Here is a 21,776-nt window from a genome sequence, read left to right as displayed (position 1 = left end):
TTTCTGCAAACTTTTGTCCTGCCAGTATGCTGCTTTGTAAGGGTTAGTCACAACACTGGATTCTCTAGATAACATCCAGATGAAGAGTGGAGAGTAGTTGAATTCTTCTCACAGTCTCAGAGTAGAGGGAGTTTCTTCAGCACGCTACTGGGCAAACTTTCAGTTTGAGCTCTTGAGGGTTGTATGTGGTTTTCCTCCACAAAGAGTAGTAGAAGGAGTAGCTCTCCAGTGGGGTCAGGGGACATGCTTGTTTTGTATAGAGCATTCAATCTGGTGACCATATTTTCATGAGCATTTAGGAGTTATGTTAATGCTACAGATACTGAAAAGAAACGGTCATCAACATGGTTAGTGTTAGTGCTGTGGTTTGGGCTAACTGCACTTTCTTTGGGATGTTTCTTTCCTCATAATAATGAACTGAACTAGCAGGAGAGGGTGAGTGTGTCTGCCAGAATCTATTTTACCTGTAAATTAATTGTGCTTTTCAAAAAACTATTTAATTTGTTATTTTAATTTTATTTGTACGAGTGTATTGCCTGCATGTTTGTAAGTGTACCCATGTCTTGCAATGCCTACTGAGGTCAGAAGAGGGTGTCATATTCCCTGGAACTGGAGTTACAGATGGTTGTTAGCCACCATGTGGGCCACCATGTGGGTGCTGCACAAGAAGTCAGTGCTCATAACCACTGAGCCACCTCTCCAACCCCTCATTCCTTTTTTTATAGTCAAGGAACACAAGTTACCAAGGATGCATAGCTAGTGAATAGTAGAGCTCCTTCCAAACTGAAGTTTTGAGGCCATCTTTCTGACTGTTCTGAAAGTCTAAGGTGGCTATTTCTACATCAAGACAGCAGATCTATTGCATTCGTAACTGAGACTTTCTGCATACCCTCCTAAGGAAGGCCTAGAGACTCCCAATTTGTATCAACAGCAAATCTGGACTTGGTCACAATGAAAGTAGCAGACATTCTAGGATCTTATCTACTGCCTGTTAATTTTAAGACACTGCTTAAGAACCACCTGGATGAATGTGTCAAAGCCCTGTGTGAAAGGGCTTTTGTAGCCAACCTCCTTATCTTTCCTCCATTGCACAAGTGACAGTAGTTACTTCCTGGTCTGAAAAGCACTGCTGTTATCAGCAGTCCTCATCTGAGCTGCTTTCCCTGTCCTCCTTGCCTGCTTGGAGCTTAGTGACTGAGGATCTGACAGGTGGACAGGGAATTCTCATGTAGACATTAATGAATAGTCTGCTTCTTTGTCTAGCAGATTTCCCAGCAAAATGTAAGTGCTGAGTCCAACATTTGGCCCTAGCCTGCAGCTCAGCTACCTAACTGTGGAAATTGTAGATTACAAGAACAGGTATGTGAGGAATGCTGGCAGAAAACCCCCAGACCATCTCCCTCTTCTACTCCTCTTTGTTCACTGTAAATGGGATGCATCTATTCAATATATAAAGTCCTGAGTAGTAAACATGTGGTTGGATTGATTTTTTTTTTTCTGTGCCATGTCAAACCAAGAACAGCTAAATAACCATCTGCATGAGACACCAGAGCATTTTCAAAACTACTGGGGTTGAAATAATCTGGAAGATATTAATAGGGTTCTATGGTAAGCCAAATTTGCTACCTGCTGCTCCTCTACCTCTTTTAGGAGATTCATAGTGCATGCGAACTCACTAAAGGCTTTGAAGCCCTATAGCAAAAAGCAAAACAAGGGTCAGTTTTATTACTGCTGACTGACAGTTTTTAGCTTGTCTGACCATCTTTTTATTTATAAAACACTTAGTATTCCAAGGGCTTAGCAGTGAGGAAACACTAGACCCACCTTAAAGTATTGCAATGAATGTTAACAAATCACTTTCATCTGGTATCTCATTTCTACATTACGTGATTAAAGTTAATTTTTTCATATTACACCAAGTTTTCCTTTGAAGAATTGAAAATGAAAGTTTATTGCATATTAGCTTGGGATTTCAAATTGTCCAGGTTTTCAGTTTGACCCATTTTGGTCGCCACTTCACTGTTCTATTTTGTTGCCCTCTCATGAGGTCACTTTTATCACCTCACAGCAACGTTTGTTACAGAGAACCTAAACATTTCTGAACTCTTCATTTGCTTGGTTAAATGATTTGAATTTTTTTTGCTATATATGGACCATCGGCCTTACCTTGGAAATATATCTACAGAGACTTTTCTGAGGCTTAGATTGCAGTACCATCACCAGGGACCGGGAGGAGAAACCAGTGAGCCTGCTACAATGAAAATGATACCGTTTATTAGTAGCTGTGAAGGAGATTAAAATGAAATTAGATTATTTTTTGGATTTAAAAATTTCATATTATTTAACTTGATAAATGAGCAAGACTAGACTGTAATAAACAAGAAAATGTTGTATTACCTGCAGAGGAATACTGTCTTTTAAGCTATGTAGCCAATCAGTAGTGATAATGTTTCCACGTGTTCTCAGTATGTTCTACATACAACAAACGTCTATTTAGGGCTAGGGTGTAGGGCTAAGGCTAGTGAGAGAGCACTTTCATAGCATGCACAAGGCCCTGGGTTCCATCCTCTGCACTACAAACCAAAACTGAAACCAAATAAAACCAAATTTAAAATATAGAGAGTATTATCAACTGAGAGAGAAAAAGTACAGTTTTTCAGCATAAAATGCAGTTTAGTTGACTCCTACTTGCACCGAACATCACAGTAATATGTACATCTGGATTAGGTTATACTTATGGGGCCCCAGAGTTAGGAAAGGGAGTAAATTCAAAGAACCAGATCCCCCATTTTTCCTAGTATAGGTAAGATCAAGGAGAACTAAGTGAATAAAGAATCATGTGGTTTGCTTCCTCATTTTCCTGTGGCAAGACCAGAAACCCAGGCATGGCTCAGTCAAGAAGTGATTTTTTTTGATTTTTAAAAAATGACTGATTCATAGCATAAGCAACTGAAAGACATTCAGAGTAACCTCTTTCATACAAAACAGGATTAAAGTAAGAGTTAGTTAAACTAGTTAGCTCACTGTTTGTACGCATATAAATTGAGGAAAATGTCATCCACAGAGTTTACATTTGTCCCATAGGTCAATTCTCTGCTAAGGGGTTAAACCCTTCAATAGCATTGATCTAGTGCCAGATTTCTTATGGCAATTGTGATAAAACCATGGCTTCAGTGTGATTTTATTTGGGAAAAAAATTGGGGGATGTCAAATATTATCTTATAAGTTTTGTATGAGTAACATAGCTGATTAATTGGGACCTTCTGTAGACAAATGTGCAGAGAATATTTCTATTTATGCCAATAATTTCTCTCTTTATCACAGCAAGTGTTTCTCACCATCAGGGTTTTGATTACTAAAATAAGAAGACTTATGCTATGAGGGAGGTGACCAATGAAGTTGCTTTTAAAGAAACAAGAGAACCTTTCTTATTTTTAGATGGCTGAGGAATACAGAGCTTTACTGTAGAGGAAAAACCAAATGCAAAGAAACAGAAGTGCAGGAGGTCCTGGGATGTTTGATGAACTACCTGTGATTTGGAAAGGGAGATTGCAGGGAAGAGAGAGCAAATGAATGCTCTGGAGCTAGCAATGAGGAGCAAGCCACGTTTGCACCTTTAATTCTAGTGCTTACAGAGCTATAGGGGAGTAGTGTTCTCTCAACTAGAGCGTTCTCTCTGCATGCCATAGGAGAGAACTTATCTCTATCATTTTGCCAAGTGAACCCAATTTTAGCAAGACTAAATGCTTTTCTAAAAGAGAATAAAATGAGGCCAGGGACATAACTCAGTGAACTACTTTTCTAGAATGTGCAAGGCCTTGGGTTCCATTCCCAGCATCATTAAAAAAATAACATGAGGTATTATGTCATTGGTTACTTTCAAATATCTATGAGAAAGTAGCAAGAAAAATTCTCTAATATAAGTAGTACAAGAATGTCACTACTTTTTAACATTTCATAATGTTCTTTATAAATTTAAAAACTAGTGATACTAGGTATTGAGATCTTTTGCTGTAACATATTCAGGTGACTTTATGTAATGCACAGAAGACTGTACCATACTACCTATGTAGATGCAACATACTTACGACCTTTCTCTTTCCCTTTCCTTCTCCTCCTCTTCCTCCTCAACTCTCCTCCTCTCTCTTTCTCCTTTCTTCCTCTTGCCTTCCTCCCTCCTCATCTCTTCCTCCTTGTCGGTCACTCCGACAGGTATGGCACAAGGGGAGAGGCCAGGACCAGCCTGGGTCCCTCTCTTAGGGGCTGAGTGGGACGGTGAGTGTCGGCGACTCAAAAACCACACTGAGTCGGGAGTCTTGTCAAGGCAGGAACTCACTTTATTGTGTCAGGCATCAACTTATATAGTTTAAGCAAAAGGGGTGTGGAAAAGGGGGTGGGTATAGGAATGTGTCATCTGGGGTGAAGACTGTGGGCCACTGGGAATTTATTACGCCAGTTGTTACTGGGCAGAGGCAATCTTAGATAGGGCACTGCTGAGTCACCTCCACACGGAAGTGACAGGCCAGAGACAGGTCGCTAAATCTAGGGCTGGGACTGCTCCACTTTTACCAACAAACCATCTTCCTTGAAGTGTAGCCACAAATTAAATTTATTTTTATTGAAAAAGCACTACGTCTTTGCAAAGGGGCAAACACAGCATTCAGAAATATAGTACCATTCCCCCTCCCAACCTTGGTAGAACAGGCATATAAAAAGAGCTGGCTTACTTTTTGATCCCTTCTTTGGCCTTTAGCTATAGAACCCAGAAGAAGAATCTCCTCCTTTCCCCTATCCTCCTCTCCCTTCCCCTCCCTTCCCCTTTATTAGAGCTCATCCACCAGAGAGGACATAATGTCTTTACAAAACCAAATCCTTGGTACTGCAACTTCATCATCACAATTAAAATCCAGTTTCTAAAAATATTTATTTTATTTTTAATTATATGCATGCATGCATGTCTATATGTGGGTATGTACATGTGAATGTAATGCTCACAGAGGCCAGAAAAGGGCGTCAGATGCCCTGGAAGTGGAGTTGCAGGTGGTTGTGAACCACCTGGTGTGCATGGTGGAAACTGAACTTGGGCCCACTGTAAGAGCAATCTGCACTCTGACCACTGAGTACCTAAAGTTCAGTTCTAAAAAACGGTTAAGTCAGTCCATACCCATTAGTTCAGAATCACTAGCTCTTTCAAGCCACAGTAACCTTTAAAATATGGTTAAGACTTCAGTACAGAAATTTGGTTGGTTGGAAAGCTAACTAAATTTATAGCTTCCTTACCTAGAATTACAAAAAGGCAAAGCTGTTGGGATCACTGACACTAGCTAGCTCTTAAGAGTAGAGTCTTGTGATAACAAGGAATCCAGGTATCTTTAGACAGTCTTTGTTGTCTTTTCTCCCCCATCAGAGATTAATGGATGTGTGGGTTGACACCACCACCAGCAATTGTTTTTAAAAGCATTTGTATAGTATCTTTTAAAAATGGCATTTATGTTAATTCTTTGAGAATTTCATACAATTATTTTTGTCATAGTTACCACAACATCTCTTCCCAGATCCACCTCTACCTTCTTACCTACTCAACCATTCAACTAATGTTCCCCCCTTTTAAAGCCCATTTAATCCAGTTTGTGTTACCCATATTCTCTTTGGTGTGGGTCCATCCATGGAACATGGTCAACTTACCAGTGGTCACTCCTTTAAAGAAAAGCTGAGTCTCCTCCTCACAACAGCTGTCAGTTGTCAATAGCTCCTCAGCTAGGGGTGGGATTTTGTGCCCACCCACTCTCTCAATGCTGGGATATTTTACTGGCTTGAGCTTGTGCAGATCTTGTGCATGCTGTCATAACTCTTTTGCAACTGTCCTGTTGTCTTTGAAAAACAGTTTCAATCTTGACAGTCTTTGTGCCTACTCTTCTGTGATGATCCTTGAACCTTAGGGGGAGGAGTGTGATGTAGATGTTCCACTTAGGGCTAAACATTTGTATTAGTCAGGGTTCTCCAAAGAAACAGAACCCATAGAATGAATATATATGTATAGAGATTTATCAGCTTAGCTCACAGGATAGAGTCCGAGTGGTCCAACAATGGCTGTACCACTGGAGAGGCTGAGAATCCATAGATGCTCAGTCTACAAGGCTGGATGTCTCAGTAGTCCCAATATGGCGCTGAAGGTCTGACAAATTCCAAAAGATCAGCTAGTCTTCGGTCTACAGCAGCAAGACGTACTCAGCAGCGAGAGAGAAGGCAAGCAGCAAGAAGCCTGGCATTCTCCTCTGCCTTGGTCTTTTATACAGGCTGCCATCAGAAGGTAACACCCACATTTAGGGTGTGTCTTCCAGCTTCAGATGATCCAATCAAGAAGATCTCTTTTATTTCAGTTAATCCCAGATCCAGTCAAGTTGACACCCAGGATTAGCCATCACAACATTCCAAAAGTCTCTTATTATCTGAACATTGGCCAGTTGTGGGCCACTGTGCAGTAGATGATCATCAACTGCAAAAACAAGCTTCTCTGATGAGGGTTGAGAGATGCTGTAATCTAAGGATGTAATGATAAATTACTAGGAGTTGGATTAATACTATGTCCACTTATCAGAATAATAGTAGTAGGTTCTTCTCTGGGGTCTGTGACTTATCTAGCCACAGGTTCTTTGCCCTGATAAAGGTGCCAGATATGGGTTACATCTTGTGGAGCAGGCCTTAATGCCAATCGGAGGGTAGTTGATTACTTCCATAACATGTCTTTGCTGCACCAATGGGCACAGTTTTCCTGGCCAGTCGTTACTCTAGCTTGTGGGGTTCACAGTTGGGTAGGATTGATGACTACTTTCCTCTTCTGGTAGCATATATAGTACCATCGAGCACTATGAAAGCTATCTAGTAGAAATGAACCTTCCAGGTCAGTACCAGCTTGATTTTTCCGTGTTCTATGACTCAAGTATGTAGTGTCTTCAGCAGTAGGGTCTTACTGTTATGGTCTGGAGAGTAACCAAAAGCAATGGCAATATCATGTAATGTTTGTGGGTTGATAGGACCTCACTGGTCAGCAACTCTAAAAGAGGTAGCCTATTCCTGGCACTGGGCTCTTTATTTTCTAGCCTGTACTACCAGCAATTCTGATCTTGATGAGAGAGTCCAATTGTGCATCTCCACAAATAGCAAGTTGTAAGTGACATGGGGGTAATGTGCTTTACCTTTAAGTCTTTTGAGGCATTTCCTGCCAGTGTGGAGAGGTTCTCCAGGATGGATGCACTGTACACAGCAGAAGCTGTGCCCACACATCCATGGCTAGTTATCAGAGATTTCAGATATCCTTGAATACCACCCACAGGGAGCAGGAACACAGCAGGCTACAAACAGGACTCCGCCTGTCTTGGGCTTTCAAGAGTCCTTCCCAGCTTTACTACCAGCCATTTCAAATTCTGTTGAAACTCAAGGCAGAGAAAAGGCTATTCTGATGCACAGTGAGATGCTACCACTGACCTCTTCATTACTCCCCTACTCAAACTGTCATATTTGTGAGCTTTCAAAAGTACATTCAACTTAAATTTATTTTTTTGTACTGAGATATTTTGGTTGAGGACCAATACACAGACATTTCAATTCATACACAATTCTTTTTTATTTTTTTTAAATATTTTATTTCTTATTTTTATTTTATGTGGCGAGTGTATTGCCTGCATGCGTGTAAGTGCACCCATGTTGTGAAATGCCTGTGGAGGTCAGAAGAGGGCATTAGATCTCCCTGGAACTGGAGTTACCAGTGGTTGGTAGCACCATGTGGGTGCTGGGAATTGAACCCAGGTCCTCTGCAAGAGCAGCCAGTGCTCCTGACCACTGAGCCGTCTCTCTAGCCCCCTCGTATACAATTCTTAACACACATACCAAAAGTCTAAAGAACCATGTATTGTGTTTCTCTTTAAAAGTTATTCCAGTGGTGTTTCAGTTTCAAACTTGGTAAATTTTCCTTAAGAGACCCTCATGTAACAGTATCATCAAAGCTCACTGAGAGTCCTTACTTCCACTGAAAGTTTATATCAGATATGCTACACACTCTGATTTTCATCTTTCATAGAACATTATCAAAACTATGAGGAAAACTGGACACCATGACCAGATGTTACAGAGGACACACAGTTCTAACAGGGCAATGACCAAGGAGTGAATTTTTGTTTTGTTTTGTTTTTTAGAAAATAGTTCTACTAAAAACACAGGATTAGAAGTCATCTAAAATATTTAAGACACGTTAAATGCACGACTGAGATTTCAAATTGCCATTTATTATGATCAGTGTCACAGGATATAAAACTAATCCCCTCTATGGAATGTTACACTGACACCCAGGACAGTCACAGCCTCCCATGATTCAGTATCCTGCTATTTTCTGGTTGTACCAAAAAATAAACAACCACTGAATGACTTCACCTCTTAAAAAATCATTTACACTTAAAAATGGATGAGGTGGGATTTTTCTCCTTTCAAAAATATTTCTAGAGCTACTAAAAAACTCGCATTTACAAAATAGCTGATAAAATTATTCCTCTGAATTGTACAAGAAAGGTGACAGGGAGACTGATGGACATGATGTAGATCAGTTGGACTTAGTGTCTTTCTCTTCTCCCTTATCAGAGGCTCGGCTCTCCTGGTTTTCTGGCTCTCCTCATTTCTCGTCTGTTTTCTGCAGGCAGATCGTCTTTAGTTTCCTGGTTGGCTACTTTGGCCTGCTTTCCCTTTGCTCCCCTTTTCCCTTTTTGTCTGCACTCTTTTTTCAGAAGATTTATCCTTTCACTTGGTCTTTTTTGGCTTGGATTCCACTTTGGCAGGAGCAGGTTTGGCCTACAGCCTTGCTGATCTGCGCTTGGGCTCCTCCTTGACTGCTGCCTCCAAGCTGACCTTCCTCTTGGGCATTGTGGAGGCCATAGGGGCCAACGTTTTTAAAATTTAATTTAATGTGTATTAGTATCTTGCCTGCATGTATGTAAGTGTACCTGTGTCGTGAAGTGCCTTCAGAGGCCAGAAGAGGATGTCGAATCCCCTTTTCTCTGGAACTGGCATTATAGATGTTTGTTAGCTTCCATTTGGGTGCTGGGACCTGAGCCTAGGTCCTTTGCAAGAGCAGCCAGTGCTTTTAAGCACTGAGACAGCTCTTCAACCCCTCAATTTTTTGTTTGAGACAGGTTCTCACTGTGTACCCTCGGCTGACCTGGAACTTGCTGTGTAGACCCGGATGACCTCAAATCACAGAGATCTGCTTGCCTCTGCCTCCCAAGTGCTGAGATTAAAGGCAGGTGTCTGTGTTTGCACATTCAGCTTTACATTCAATATCTTAATTCTTAGTCCTCAGTATATAAATTCAATATGCATCCAGAGTTATATTTTGTATATGAGAAACTCTGAAATTATTCTGAAGTGAATTTACAAAAATTTATCATCTAAGATGCCATTTTCATTTTGTTCCCAAGTATGATTCTGTTTTGCCCTACAGTGTAGGCCAGCAGTATACTAATGAATACTTCAGTGATTAGGGTAAGAAGACATAAAGCCATGATTTGTCTTTATCTAAAATGGTATAAGAACATGCTGCAAGCTGTACAACACTGTGCTAAGTATGCTAATACTAATATGTCTAGCTGTGGTGATATTCTTAGTGTTCCTACGGTGTGACTTTGTGATCTTGGAGGAATTGGGTAAATTAGGCCTTTTTCCTGTTGCTACTCCTACAAAATGAGAAGATTTGATGAGATGGATCCTTCTAGTGTGAAGGGCTTTGATTCTGTGTTGCATTCCTTTGTTCAAGAAATGTAGATGAAAAGTCTTATAAAGCACAGTTGAGGGACAGAATGACTTAGGCCAGTTTGCTCTGCTCTCAGCTTCCCTAAGCCTTGAACGTGTTGTAACAGAAGGAGGACTGTTGTGCGCTATTAAGCATTGAGGTACACTGTAAAGGAATTGGTAGAAGTTCAAGTAGCTGTTTTGGTGGGAGAAATGCAGTCTTTGCAAAAAGATCCTTTCATAATTAAAGAGTGAAGAAAAGGAAAAAAATGCCCTCTCATATGATGACTAGAACTTTAAAAAATCATTTGGATCTTTGCCAGAAGAAAATGACTGTTGGGAGCTACTTTTAGAGACCATGATCTCAGAAATAGAGCCTGTGGACATCGTTATAGTAATACTAACAGTTGTCAGGTTCAAATAAACAGTTTGCTGAAATGGGCCATCTAGTAGTTGTTTTCATCCAGTTCTTTAGATAGGTAAAGTCTTAGTGTTCTCACTCTTAAATGCTAATTCTGCTGTGCTCAGAATTCTAGCCTGTGGGTTATTTTCCCTCTGGATTTTGATTGCATAGCCTCCTCCTTTTTGGCTGTTAATTGCGCTGCTGCCGCTGTTGAAGAGTCTACTGCACATCTATTTTTGGTTCCTTTGGAGTAACTTTGTCTTTTTTCTAGGGTGGTTTTTCAAACTTTAGTCTTGATGTTATATTTCAATATCACTGTGATGTGACTAGTCATAAATTTAAATTTATTTATGCCAGGTGACAGTGTACATTTTCCATCTGGAAAATCATGTGTTTAATTTTAGAACACTCCAAATCATATCTCTGTGGATTTTGCGTCTCCATTTATTTCTTCCTGAACTCCAATTGCTGTATTATTTTATGTCTTTCAATACATCTATTTATTTTTAGTAATGGCTCATCTTTTTAAGTTGTGACATTCTGGGATGACATAGAATGAAATCTTCATCTTCTAACTTAATAATTATGTGCATAACTGTACAACTTAAAAATTTTAAAAAGATTTATTTTTGTTTTTTAATTAGGTGTATGCATGTGTGTCTGTGTGGGGGTTTGTGTGGTTGCCTGTGGAGGCCAAAAGAGGGCATCAGATCCCCTGGAGCTGGAGTTACAGGCAGTTGTGAGCTGCCTGATGTGGGTGCTGAGAACTGAACTCTGGTCCTTTGCAAGAGCAGTACATGCTCTTAACCTCTGAGCAATTTCTCCAACTCCAGCCTAGAATTTATTTTATTTTGTCTTAAAATCTCTATCAGGGCCAGACATGGTGGTACATGCCTTTATTTTTAGCACTTGGGAGGTAGAGGCAGAGGCAGGCAGATTTCTGTGAAATCCAGGTCAGTATGGTCAACTGGGGCTACAGGGACACCCTGTCTCAAAACAAAAACAAAAAACAAAACAAAATATCTCTATCACTATTGTTTGATTCTAGGGTATTTTTGTCATTGTTATTTTGATTGGGGAATCCAGGTCTTAATATACAGCCCAGGCTGACCACAAACTCTATCGTTCTTCCTCTGTATTGTTGGCCTGGGATTATATGCCTGTGCCACCACACTGAGATTGATAACATGTTTTATAATCTATCTTTATAGCAACTATTCTTATTTTACTTTTCCCTATTTTTCTTTCATGAATAGGAAAAAGTACCTTTTACCTTTGAGAGTTTTAGACAAAATTGTGTATTTTAAAATTATTTTAAATCCATTCTGTTTTCATTTTTTATCATTAGTGGTTTTGACTATCTTTGTATTAATGTTAGGTTTTGTCTTCTATGCTTTTGCAATTTTGTCTTGCAGGCTTAATTTGAGTATGAGTTTAAACTCCATTCTCATTTCTCTGAGTTCTTCCTTTCTGTCTGGTGTGGATATCAAGACTTCTCAAAGATGGTACCAGATGGTAGCTTATCCCAGGACCATACTATGATGTTGTACAAATTCTCCTTGTTTTATGATAGTTATATCCCCCACACCCATAATAAATGGAAATATTGTAAATTCAAAATATATTTAATACATCTGACATCATATATTTAATACAATTGAACATTATAACTTAGCCTAGCCTATCTTGAATGTGTTCAGAATACTAAATTAGCCTGCAAGGGACCAAATCATTTAGCACAAACCTGTTTTATAGTAAAGTGTTGACTATCTCCTATAATTTATTGACTACTATACTGAAAGTGAAAAACAGAATGGTTACATGGATGCTTTTGCACCCTCACAAACTGGTAAATCCCAAGTTGAACCATTGTAAGTCAGGGACTATCTACATTTGCTTGTCAATTCTATTCCTAAGTGGGCATCCCCGAGCACTTTTTCAGTCTCCATCCTGGTTTTGCAGGGTTACAGGCAGCGAAACACCACTGTAGCCTCTGACTTCAGGGGGCAGACTCAGTACCATTTTTCCTACCTCACCTGAGGTATTTTATTTTATTATTATTTTTTGTTATGCTCATGATATTGTTGTGTTGCATAAAGCTTACTTAGCTGGCATTGTTTCTCTAGTCAATGCCATTGGCTTATCGTAAGTTTACTGAGTTTTACTTACTATAGGACCATACCTTGATGATATCTGTGGGAGCACAAAATTGGGGTAAGAGCCTTCTCCTCTACTCCTTCATGGTTCCTTGCCCTCCAAAGGCAGTCAAACTCAACCCCGTCTATTTTGTAGTTTCTCGTGGTGCTTTTGTATAACTGTATCCTAGTCTGTGTGTCTCATTATGCCCCTTTCTTCATGCCTTGTTGCTAAGGATTATAGGCAATTGCTGGCCACCATTTTCCCTTTCAGTAACAAGATAGCCCAGTTTCTCCCCAGGGGTAGAGTTATAGTTGATTTCTAGGTCCTCAACATGGAATGTTTATTTCTCTTTTTCCATATACCACCCCCTTTACTCCTCACCGCAAGTGACAGAAAATAAGAAACAGTTCTAAGTGTCAGGAGACGATGGATGGGTGTAAAAGTGAGCTTTGGCCTTGATGGGTAATGACAATGGAAGACAGTGGGGGTTGGGCTCAGGGAGGCAGTCAGAGAGATAAAGGAAGTAAGCATGGGCTTGGGGTTTGAAGCTTTCTCTTCTGACTTTTCTCTTACTGACTTTATGACGTTGGGCAAGTTACGTAGACTCTCCAGGCCACAGTTTCATCATTCATACATAAATGTAGATGGAAATAGTAGGAGTATCTATTTTGATGGCACAATGAGTAAAGTCCTGTAGATCACTTGGAACAGAGGCTGGCATGTGACCAATGCACTCAACAAGAGCTGTTGTAATCATTATCACTCCAGGCCAACGGAACAAAAGATGAGATTTAATTGGAGAATGAAGAAAACTCAGGATAGCCAGAAAGTAGTAGCCAGAAGCCCAAATGAGTGCTGGGCTGCACCAGTTAACCACTTGTAGTAGAATTTCTTGCTATTCTTTCTGTTTGATTTTTGGTGGTAATGGTGGTCAAACCCAAGGCCTCACACATGCAACAGCAGCACTCAACCTCTGAGCCAATTCCCCAGCCCTTTGTTTTTGTTTTGCTTTTTCTGAGGCAGAGTCTCCTTATGTAGTCCACGCTGGCCTTTAACTTAAGATCCTTCTGTCTCAGCCTCCTTGATACTGGGGTTACAGGTGCCGGCACCACACCTAGTTTAGGATCATGTTCTTATCCATGCCTGTGACCTTATATGAGCTTGCCTTCAGCAAGGAGTTGGCAAGCTGTGGCCTGCAGGCCCAGTCTAGATTTTTGCTTGCCCCTGTTCATAATGGAAATGGGAAGGAGAACCATTTGGCCAGAGACACACATAGGCCATCTTTCTTCAAGCTCCTTTCATGGGGAACATGAATCTAAAGAGAATTCTTCCATTGATCAAACTAACACAAATGAGAAAAATGAGTGGAAAGCAGGGTAGGACCATCCTATCAGTCCTTTAATCCACAATCTCCTAACTCAGTGATCATGCTGCCCATATGTATGCTTTGTTAATTTTTCCTTGAAGAGTGGACCTTTCTTTTTTATATTTTATTATTTTAATTTTATATGTACGAGAGTATTGCCTCCATGTATGTGAGTGCACCCATGTCATGCAATGCTGTGGAGGTCAGAAGGGGGCGTTGGATTTCCCTGGAACTGGAGTGAAGGTCGGTTCGTAGCCATCATGTGGGTGCTGGGAATTGAACCCATGTCCTCTTGCAAGAGCAGTGAGTGCTTTTAACCGCTGAGTCATCTCTCAGCCCTGAACACTGGGTCTTTCATATTCAGAATTTACCAGCAAACTTCTGGGCAAATGCCCTTTATTTAACTGACAGCTGCAAAGGCTTGCTATGGTTGAACCTTCCAAAGTGTTTCTGAAGCATCATTAAAAGAATTAAGACTTGGCTTCTCCCCAACCGAGTGTTTTGAAAGTGAAGAATGAAATAAGACTGCCCAGAGAAAACAGACTAAGCAGGTTTTTTTCCTCCCTCCCTCCAAAATGCCCTGCTTTGTCCAGCAGTGGTATGTTGCTGCACCCTTTCTGGAGAATGGAGAGGAAGCTTCAGATTGTAGATTTTTGTGGTGTTTGTTTTGGAAATACTCCTGCCATGCTGATCATGAGCACAGTTGGGAAGACATGTGCGTTCTCAGCTCACTAATTCCAAAGTGCCCTGTTCTAGAGCTTTACCTGCTCTAAATCCTTCCTCAGGATTCTGCGTGGCAGCCAACATGAGCTTCTCCCTCCCCTTGCTATTACATTAGTGCTTGTAGTCTGAGACACTGCTTCGACCCAATCCCAGTACATCTGTTAAAACCAGTGGTATGTTTGCAGTTCCTGGAGGTGAAACTTCTCTCTTGTTTACATTTAGTTTATACCACTAGGTGGCGCTTTAGGGACATTACAGGAAATTGGCTCTACTGGATTTATGTTGTTTTAAAGAATAATGTAGAAATATAGAGGGATGTATATGGAATGTGCAACTAAATGAATTTCTTAAAGCTGAATACACACATATAACATGCACAGAAATCAAGAAGCAGAATGTAATTAGCTCTCTAGAAAGCACTTTCCCATGCTACTTTCCTGTACCCGTCTCCTACTTTTAGGGTTAGCATCACTGTGACTTCTAACAGTATAGACTAGCTATGTGTTTTCTACTTCATAGATGTTAAGTCATGCACTATATATTATTGTCTAACTGCTTTTGCTTAAAAGATGTTTGCATGAGCCACCCATATTGTGTGTAATCATTGCTATATAGTATTCCACTGTATATGCAGATCTATCATTGCTCACTGCTGTTGGTGGATACTAGGTAGCTTTCAGATTTTAGCAGTGATGTGCTGCTATGTACCTTCATGTCCAAGCTGCTGAATGCATGGGTGCTTTCATTTCTTGTGGCTATGCATCATGGAGTAGACATTTATGGGTCATAGAGTAGGTATATGTTCTGCTTATTATCATATATAATACAACACAAGTTCACAAAGTGTTTGCACAGGTATGCTTCATCAGTGTTTAACCTTTTCCACCTGCATAGTTTCATCAGTGCTAATTTATTTTATAGATTTTTCCTAACTCTTAAATAATTTTAGAGCTCTCCTTCCAGCAAGCTATTTCTAATTTTTTTTAAAAAAACAGATTTATTATTTCATTTTATATGTATGGTATGTGCCTGAGTATCTATGCATGTACACCAACTGTGTGCAGGTGCCTGTGGAGGCCAAAAAAGGCACCAGATCCCCTGGAGCAGGAGTTACAAGTGCTTGTGACTTGTAATGTGGGTCCTGGGAACCAAACTTGAGTCCTTCAAGAGCAGCAAGTATTCTTAACCACTGAACCATCTCTCCAGCCCTTCTAACTGAATTTTAAAAAACCATATCCCTCTCGTGAATGTTAGCTCATCCAGGAAGAGCTGTGTCAGCCCAACTGTGAACATCTTTCTTTGCCTTAACTATGAGCTAAAAGTAGTGGAAAGAACACTGTCCTAACACTCCATCACTAGTAGAGAACAGTGGGACCAAGAAAGGAATTAATATAAATGTGTTAAAATTTTGGGTGAGGACAGCATGTTAAGGCCCTTTGAAATTGTATGTACTTTTATTATCATTGCTATGCCTGGGGATGTATCAGTGGTAGGGGACCAGCAAAGAGACTTTCTTGAGGCCTCATTATGAGGCCTCATCATGCCTTTGAATTGTGATGGTGATAGGTGCCTGTTTGTGAGGGCAAAAGGCAAGGTGTCTTTCTTCAACTTTTCCATTGGGAAATCAACTCTCTTGACAACCCTGCCTTAGATGGTCATGTCTGTGAGACCCATGTTTTGGGTTATGCTGTAGGTGTGTGATATCAAGAATGGAGTTCAGACCTGGCTCAGATCCCTGTTCTGTTAATAGACATTGCAAACTGAAGAAACCAAACCTCAGGCATGGTCAAAACATTTTCTTTTTATCCCTAAATAAAGCACTGCTGTCCTTCAGTTGTAAGAACACATGTGTTTCATGGATGTTGTCCATAATCCAGTGGGTTTTTGGAATCCCTAGAGGTTCTCCATGTGACTGTTGAATCTATGGTCTAGTTCTCCATTATAGTTGCTGATTGTCCATTCTCATCCAACTGGTGTCTGGGTAACTCTGGCAGTGTCTCCCATTTTGGAATGATCTACTGCGAGAGGGCTGCTCCAGAGGTGTTCGGTGCCAGCTGTCTGAGTTGCCTGTGCTAAGGTAGCCATGAGATCTGAAAGTCTAAAGCAGTTGTATGTTTTAAATTCTCCCCTCCGAGATTGATAGAAGTAATATACAGTGGGACAGATTTTGGTTGTGGATAGTCTGTCACTTTTAATCTAAACTGGAACCAACATGTTCTCACTGAAGAGTTCCATCTATTTGTGTGTGTGTGTGCATGTGTGTGTGTGTGTGTGCGTGTGTGTGTGTGTGTGGTGTGTCCCTTACATGGAATTGGATGCTACTTACAATAGCAGTAACTATGCCCAAGAAAGCAATTGTACTTTTAATCCTAATTATAATAGTATCTTCCATTATTGGACAGTTATATAATTGTACTTAGTACTCTAGACAGATATTCTGCTTAATCCTCACAAGGCTGTGAATTAGATAGATTATTCTCATTTTGCAGATGAAGAAATTACATCTTAAAAAGGTCAAGTGTGTGACCAACTTATATGTGGAGTAAGGGTGCAACCTGGGCTTTACTCCAAAGCCTGTACCTAGTACCTACTGTGCTCTGCTCTTCTAGTTACCTCTTGGACAATGACACACAAAGCAGTGTTGGGTTCATTGCTGGCTCATTCTACATGTTGATTACAAACCTTCTGTTTGTCGGCATGTAGATTAAGCACTGGGTAAATTTATATCAAAGCAAGGCATAAATTGTGCCTTCCAGGTGTTCACAATTCAGGTCCATTTCTATCTCACAGGTGACTTGGGTCATGGATCATAGTAAACAGGCTTGCAGAGAATTGAGTCCTTTGGATCCCCTGGAGGCTGATTGTAGAATGGCAGGGTTTGCTGTGGCCAGTGTGCTACTGGGTGTTGGTTCCACATCTTCTATGTGTAGGTTTCATGGCATGTCTTTGTGGTGATCCTTGCTGAACAAAGATGGACACAGGTGGAAAAGGCACACACTGACATTTAGAATACTGTCAGGATGCTGAAAGCTCCCCAGAAGCTACTGCAGCTTTGTCTGCTCTTCTCCCTGGGATTTAGTTGCTGCTTCTGGGATCCTCAACCTTGGGATCTACCTGGGTTCTTCAAGTGTTCAAGAAGCCTTGAGGTTTTTGTGTAATCTTTCAATAACATGAACATTGCAAATTTTAAAAATGTCATCAATTATCCATACCTTGGCACTGGCTGCTCTTGCAGAGGACCTGAGTTCATTTCCCAGCACCCACATGACAGCTAACAACTGTCCGTAACTCCAGTTTCAGGGGATCCTACACCATCTTCTGACCTCCACAGGTATTGCATGAGAGGGGTATACTTAAACACATGCAGGCAATATACTTGTACACATAAAATAAAGAAGTTAAGATGAGCTGGTGCTTTGCAAGATTAATTACTCTGTGGTGTACAGGGTGGATTGGACTGGTCAAGAAACCGAAGGCTGAAAAAAGACCTGCTGAAATTTTTGCAGTGGCAGATAGGAGGTGTGATGAGCACCCAGAATCAGATCCAGGGCAGTAGGATTTTTGTAAAGCTAGCCTGCCTCAGTGGAACAAGAATCTGAACATATTGCATTAAGTTACTTAAAAATCCATAATTTATCAATGTTATGCTTGTCTGCCTCAAGTGTTGTTATAGGTGGTATCTACTGTGTTAGTTTTTTTTTTACATTTATTTGTTATTTTATGTGCGTGTGTGTGTGTGGAGGAGGGGACAACTTTTGGAAGTCGGTTCTCTCTTTCCACCGTGTGGGCTCTGGGGATTGAACTCAGGTTGTCAGGCTTGGTGGTAGGTACCTTTACCTCCTGAGCCATCTTGCTGGCCCTCTATGTGTTTTTCTCCAACAGCTTTTAAAAGGAGCCCAGTAACTAAATTCATATAGAGAAGTAGTTGGCAACAGCAAAAGCCTCCTTCAAAGCAGAAAGGAGGAAGGAAGGAAGGAAGGAAGGAAGGAAGGAAGGAAGGAAGGAAGGAAGGCAGGCGGGAAGGAGGGAGGGAGGCAGGGAGGCAGGGAGGCAGGGAGAGAAGGACAGAAAGACCACAAATCCTTTCTTGTCTGACAGAAAACAAATCCATATCATGCCTCCACACTTTGGCTAAAGTGAGAGAAGAAAGGCAGTGCAGCAGGGATCCATGAGTTGGATCTGTTAAGCACCATGGAGATGGATCCTCTCCAAGGATAGAATGTGAATAATGACATTTAGCCTTGAAGTCAAATGGAATGTTCTTTTCTCATTCCACTAAAATCCTGTCTTGTGTTCAGTTTCCCAAAGTGTGTTCCACAGAACATTACTTCTGTTGGATGTTAATAGGGACTAACATGAGAATAAGGAAATGAAACCAAGTAAGTCTGAGAACTGTTTCTTGTGTGTAAGCAAAGGCAAGTGACTTTCTTTCCCCAACAGAGCACAGAGTGTGTAACATGTCCCGTGAAGCTCCAAGGAACATAGACTAGGCAGTATTCCTTAAACTTATCTGTAGATTCTTTTCCCTCATATCAAGGGCTGGCTAGCTATGGCCTATAAAATATCCCTCAGATATTTTTAAAGTAAGCTTTCTTGGAACATAGCTATGCCCACTCATTGTGTTGTCTGTAGCAAAGTTGCAGTAGAGACTGCCTATCTCCCAAACCTAGGATTTTTAGTGTATGTCCCTTTATAGAAAAAGCTTGCTTATCCCTGTTCTAGACAATTCATAAGACTAATCTCCCCTTAGTGGCCCCATTTGAGAACTACTGCCATAGGGAATTATGTGGATTGTTCTAGCACTGTGTTGTGATTCATCTGTGTAATTATGTACAGTTTGTGTATGACTATAATTCTTTCCTCCTGCTTTGAGCTATTTTTCTCTCTCAACCATTTACTCATCGTCCAAGGTCAAAAGTGGAGATCCTTATCTTCGTTTCTTTCACTTACAATATTTCATCAGTTTCCAGATTAAATAGCGCTCAAATCTGCCTGTTTCCATTCTTGCCAACCTGGATTGCCTTATTTATTTCTTTCAGTTTCTTGAGACAGGGTTTCAGTATGTAGCCTAGGCGATCCTTGGACTTGTAATTCTTCTGTCTCTGGATCCTAATTACTGGGATCACAGGTGTGTGCCACCATGCCTGGCTGCAGTGTGGTTTAAATGACCATCCTCTCTTGTCTTGTTTTCTTCTTCAGCATTATTATGAGATTCCCTTCATATGGTTTGGGTTGCTTCCAGTCTTTTCTACTCACTGGATCCAGAATAATCTTTTGAAAATGCAAAGCAAATCAGGTCACTTCCCTACTAAAGTCTCTCAGTGACCCCGTTGCCCCCAGTGTAAGTTCCAGATTCTAAACATTGATGTATATCAGGCTGAGTCTGGCAAAGAAAACAAGAAATACTATGGTATTTCTTAGTGGAAGAGATTTAATTCAAGGAGTTAGGTACTTACAAAAAAGATTAGCTATTCCCATATGGAAAGGCACAGAAGTGGGGATAGGGGAAGGAGCCAAGCCTGATCCACATAGAAGGATTTTGGTACAAAAATTACATCCCAGAATTAACCCCCTTGAGACAGGAACTTGCCTTTATATTCATCTACAAACGAGTCAGTGTCTGTGCATTGCTGGGGCTGGGGCTGGGGCTAGGAGGTGGGCTCCCTACATTGAGAAAATAGCATCTGTGAATCCTTAGAAGACAGCACTCAGCAGCTGGGGTGAGGGGTTGGATAATGCCATCTAGGTAAAGGTGATCTGAGTGGAGACAGCATGTAACCTTTGGCAGCCCCATGCTTTTACCATTATTTATGATGCATAAGTGGGGAAAAAATCTCTGTAATTGAATAAATGAATGCACAGGAATGCCTAGCTTTCCTGGGCTTACCCTTTTTTTCTGGGAAGCCAACTGAACAGAGGCCATGTTGTCTCATCAGCCTTGGGAATAGGCAAAGCTCAAGGTCAGTTCTTCACATCCTGAGTGGCATCATCTTCTATGAACTTGTTATCTATCCGGGCTTTCTCATTGCAAAATTAGAATGAAAATATTTGTCATTTGTGGTAGGGGGTATTAACATTAAAACACTATGTATGTGGTCAAAAGTCTGTGGTTGGGGAGGTCATAGGCCCTGGTGGGAAAGCTACTGCTGTTGTTTTATTAAATGGATATGATGTGCCTGTCAAATTGCCTTTTAAATAACTGTGTTTATACCTACAGATTACTGCTGCTGTCAGCTTTGGTTAGAGAAACTTCTTTTTGCAGTGGGTGGTGCTTAATACAGAGACTCATAACTGGTCAAAAGTGCTGAGAATAAGTGACTGTTGAATGTGAAGCCCTAAAAGGGACATCTGTATTGTCGGCGCCAAGGTTCAGGGAACATTGCAGGAGAGAGGGTGGGAAGACTATAAGAACTGGAGGAAGTAGGGTGGGAGGGAGGTCATTGCACTTTTGAACTCTCAGCAGCTGTGGTAACTTACATGATTGGCACATAATCAGACCCATTGAAGTTAGTCATGGAAGGGAAAGAACTCATGGAGCTACTGCTCCCTGAAGCTCTGTAGGCAGTTAATGGTTTTGGGGGGAAGGAGAGATTTTCTTCAGTGCATAGCCACTTGTAAGGTGCCCGTGCCCCTGTAAACAGCTCCCCAAAACCATGTTTTTATAAGCAAGCCTAATGAAACTCTTTGGGTTGCCAAAAGAGAAAGAAACAAAGAAAAAGAGAGACATAAATGTAGAAGAGGGCCTAGTTGGGAAGAGGAAGGGGCTCAGTGGGAGGGGGAGGGGGACAAGAGAAGGTAACAGGAGTGAATATGATCAAAATGCACTATATACATGTATGAAAATGTCCTAATGAAACCAGTTAATATACACTAATAAAATGGCAACAAAAATATTGCATATTTTATATGCAATACATGTAAATATATACATTGAACCTTAGCTTGAGATTCAGTAAGCAAGAATGCTATTTGCAATTATCAACTATGACCCAAGTATATGCTTCTTTCATTGAAGTCAGGAGTTGGATTTCGGTTCATACAACCAAAAGTTTTGGACAAGGCAATATTGTCATGGTGGTAGACTTTTCCCCTTCATTTTCTTGAATACACAGAGGAAAAATCCAGCTACTGAGGCCTCCCTGCTTTCATGGATTGCCATTCTTCTAAAACTGGTAGGTAGTAAAATTTGATGAAATAGCAAAGAAACCTCTGTAGTTTGTTCTACCATTCAGCTGCTAAGCCTTGATGTGAAGCTCATGCTATTTTCTTTTCTTTTCTTTTTTTAGAAGAAGCATTTCAGTACAACAGCATTGACATATTCAATAACAATTTTCAGAGCAAAGATGCATCTCTTTCAAAATTGGCTGTAAA

General features: G+C 40.7%; 1 protein-coding gene and 1 pseudogene across 9 annotated transcripts in view; one reads left to right on the top strand and one right to left on the bottom strand.

The window, feature by feature from the left end:
- Reps2 (RALBP1 associated Eps domain containing 2) overlaps nucleotides 1-21,776 on the top strand; it is a 258,844-nt gene that overhangs the window by 192,403 nt on the left and 44,665 nt on the right. The window lies entirely within an intron of this gene.
- Nucleotides 8,594-8,910, bottom strand: LOC103749341 (annotated as a pseudogene).

This window comes from Nannospalax galili, unplaced genomic scaffold (assembly GCF_000622305.1).
Source record: "Nannospalax galili isolate Female #2095 unplaced genomic scaffold, S.galili_v1.0 scaffold325, whole genome shotgun sequence".
Lineage (NCBI taxonomy): Eukaryota > Metazoa > Chordata > Mammalia > Rodentia > Spalacidae > Nannospalax > Nannospalax galili.
The sequence above is the reverse complement of the archived record's forward strand: the minus strand, read 5'-3'. Positions and strand labels throughout refer to the sequence as shown.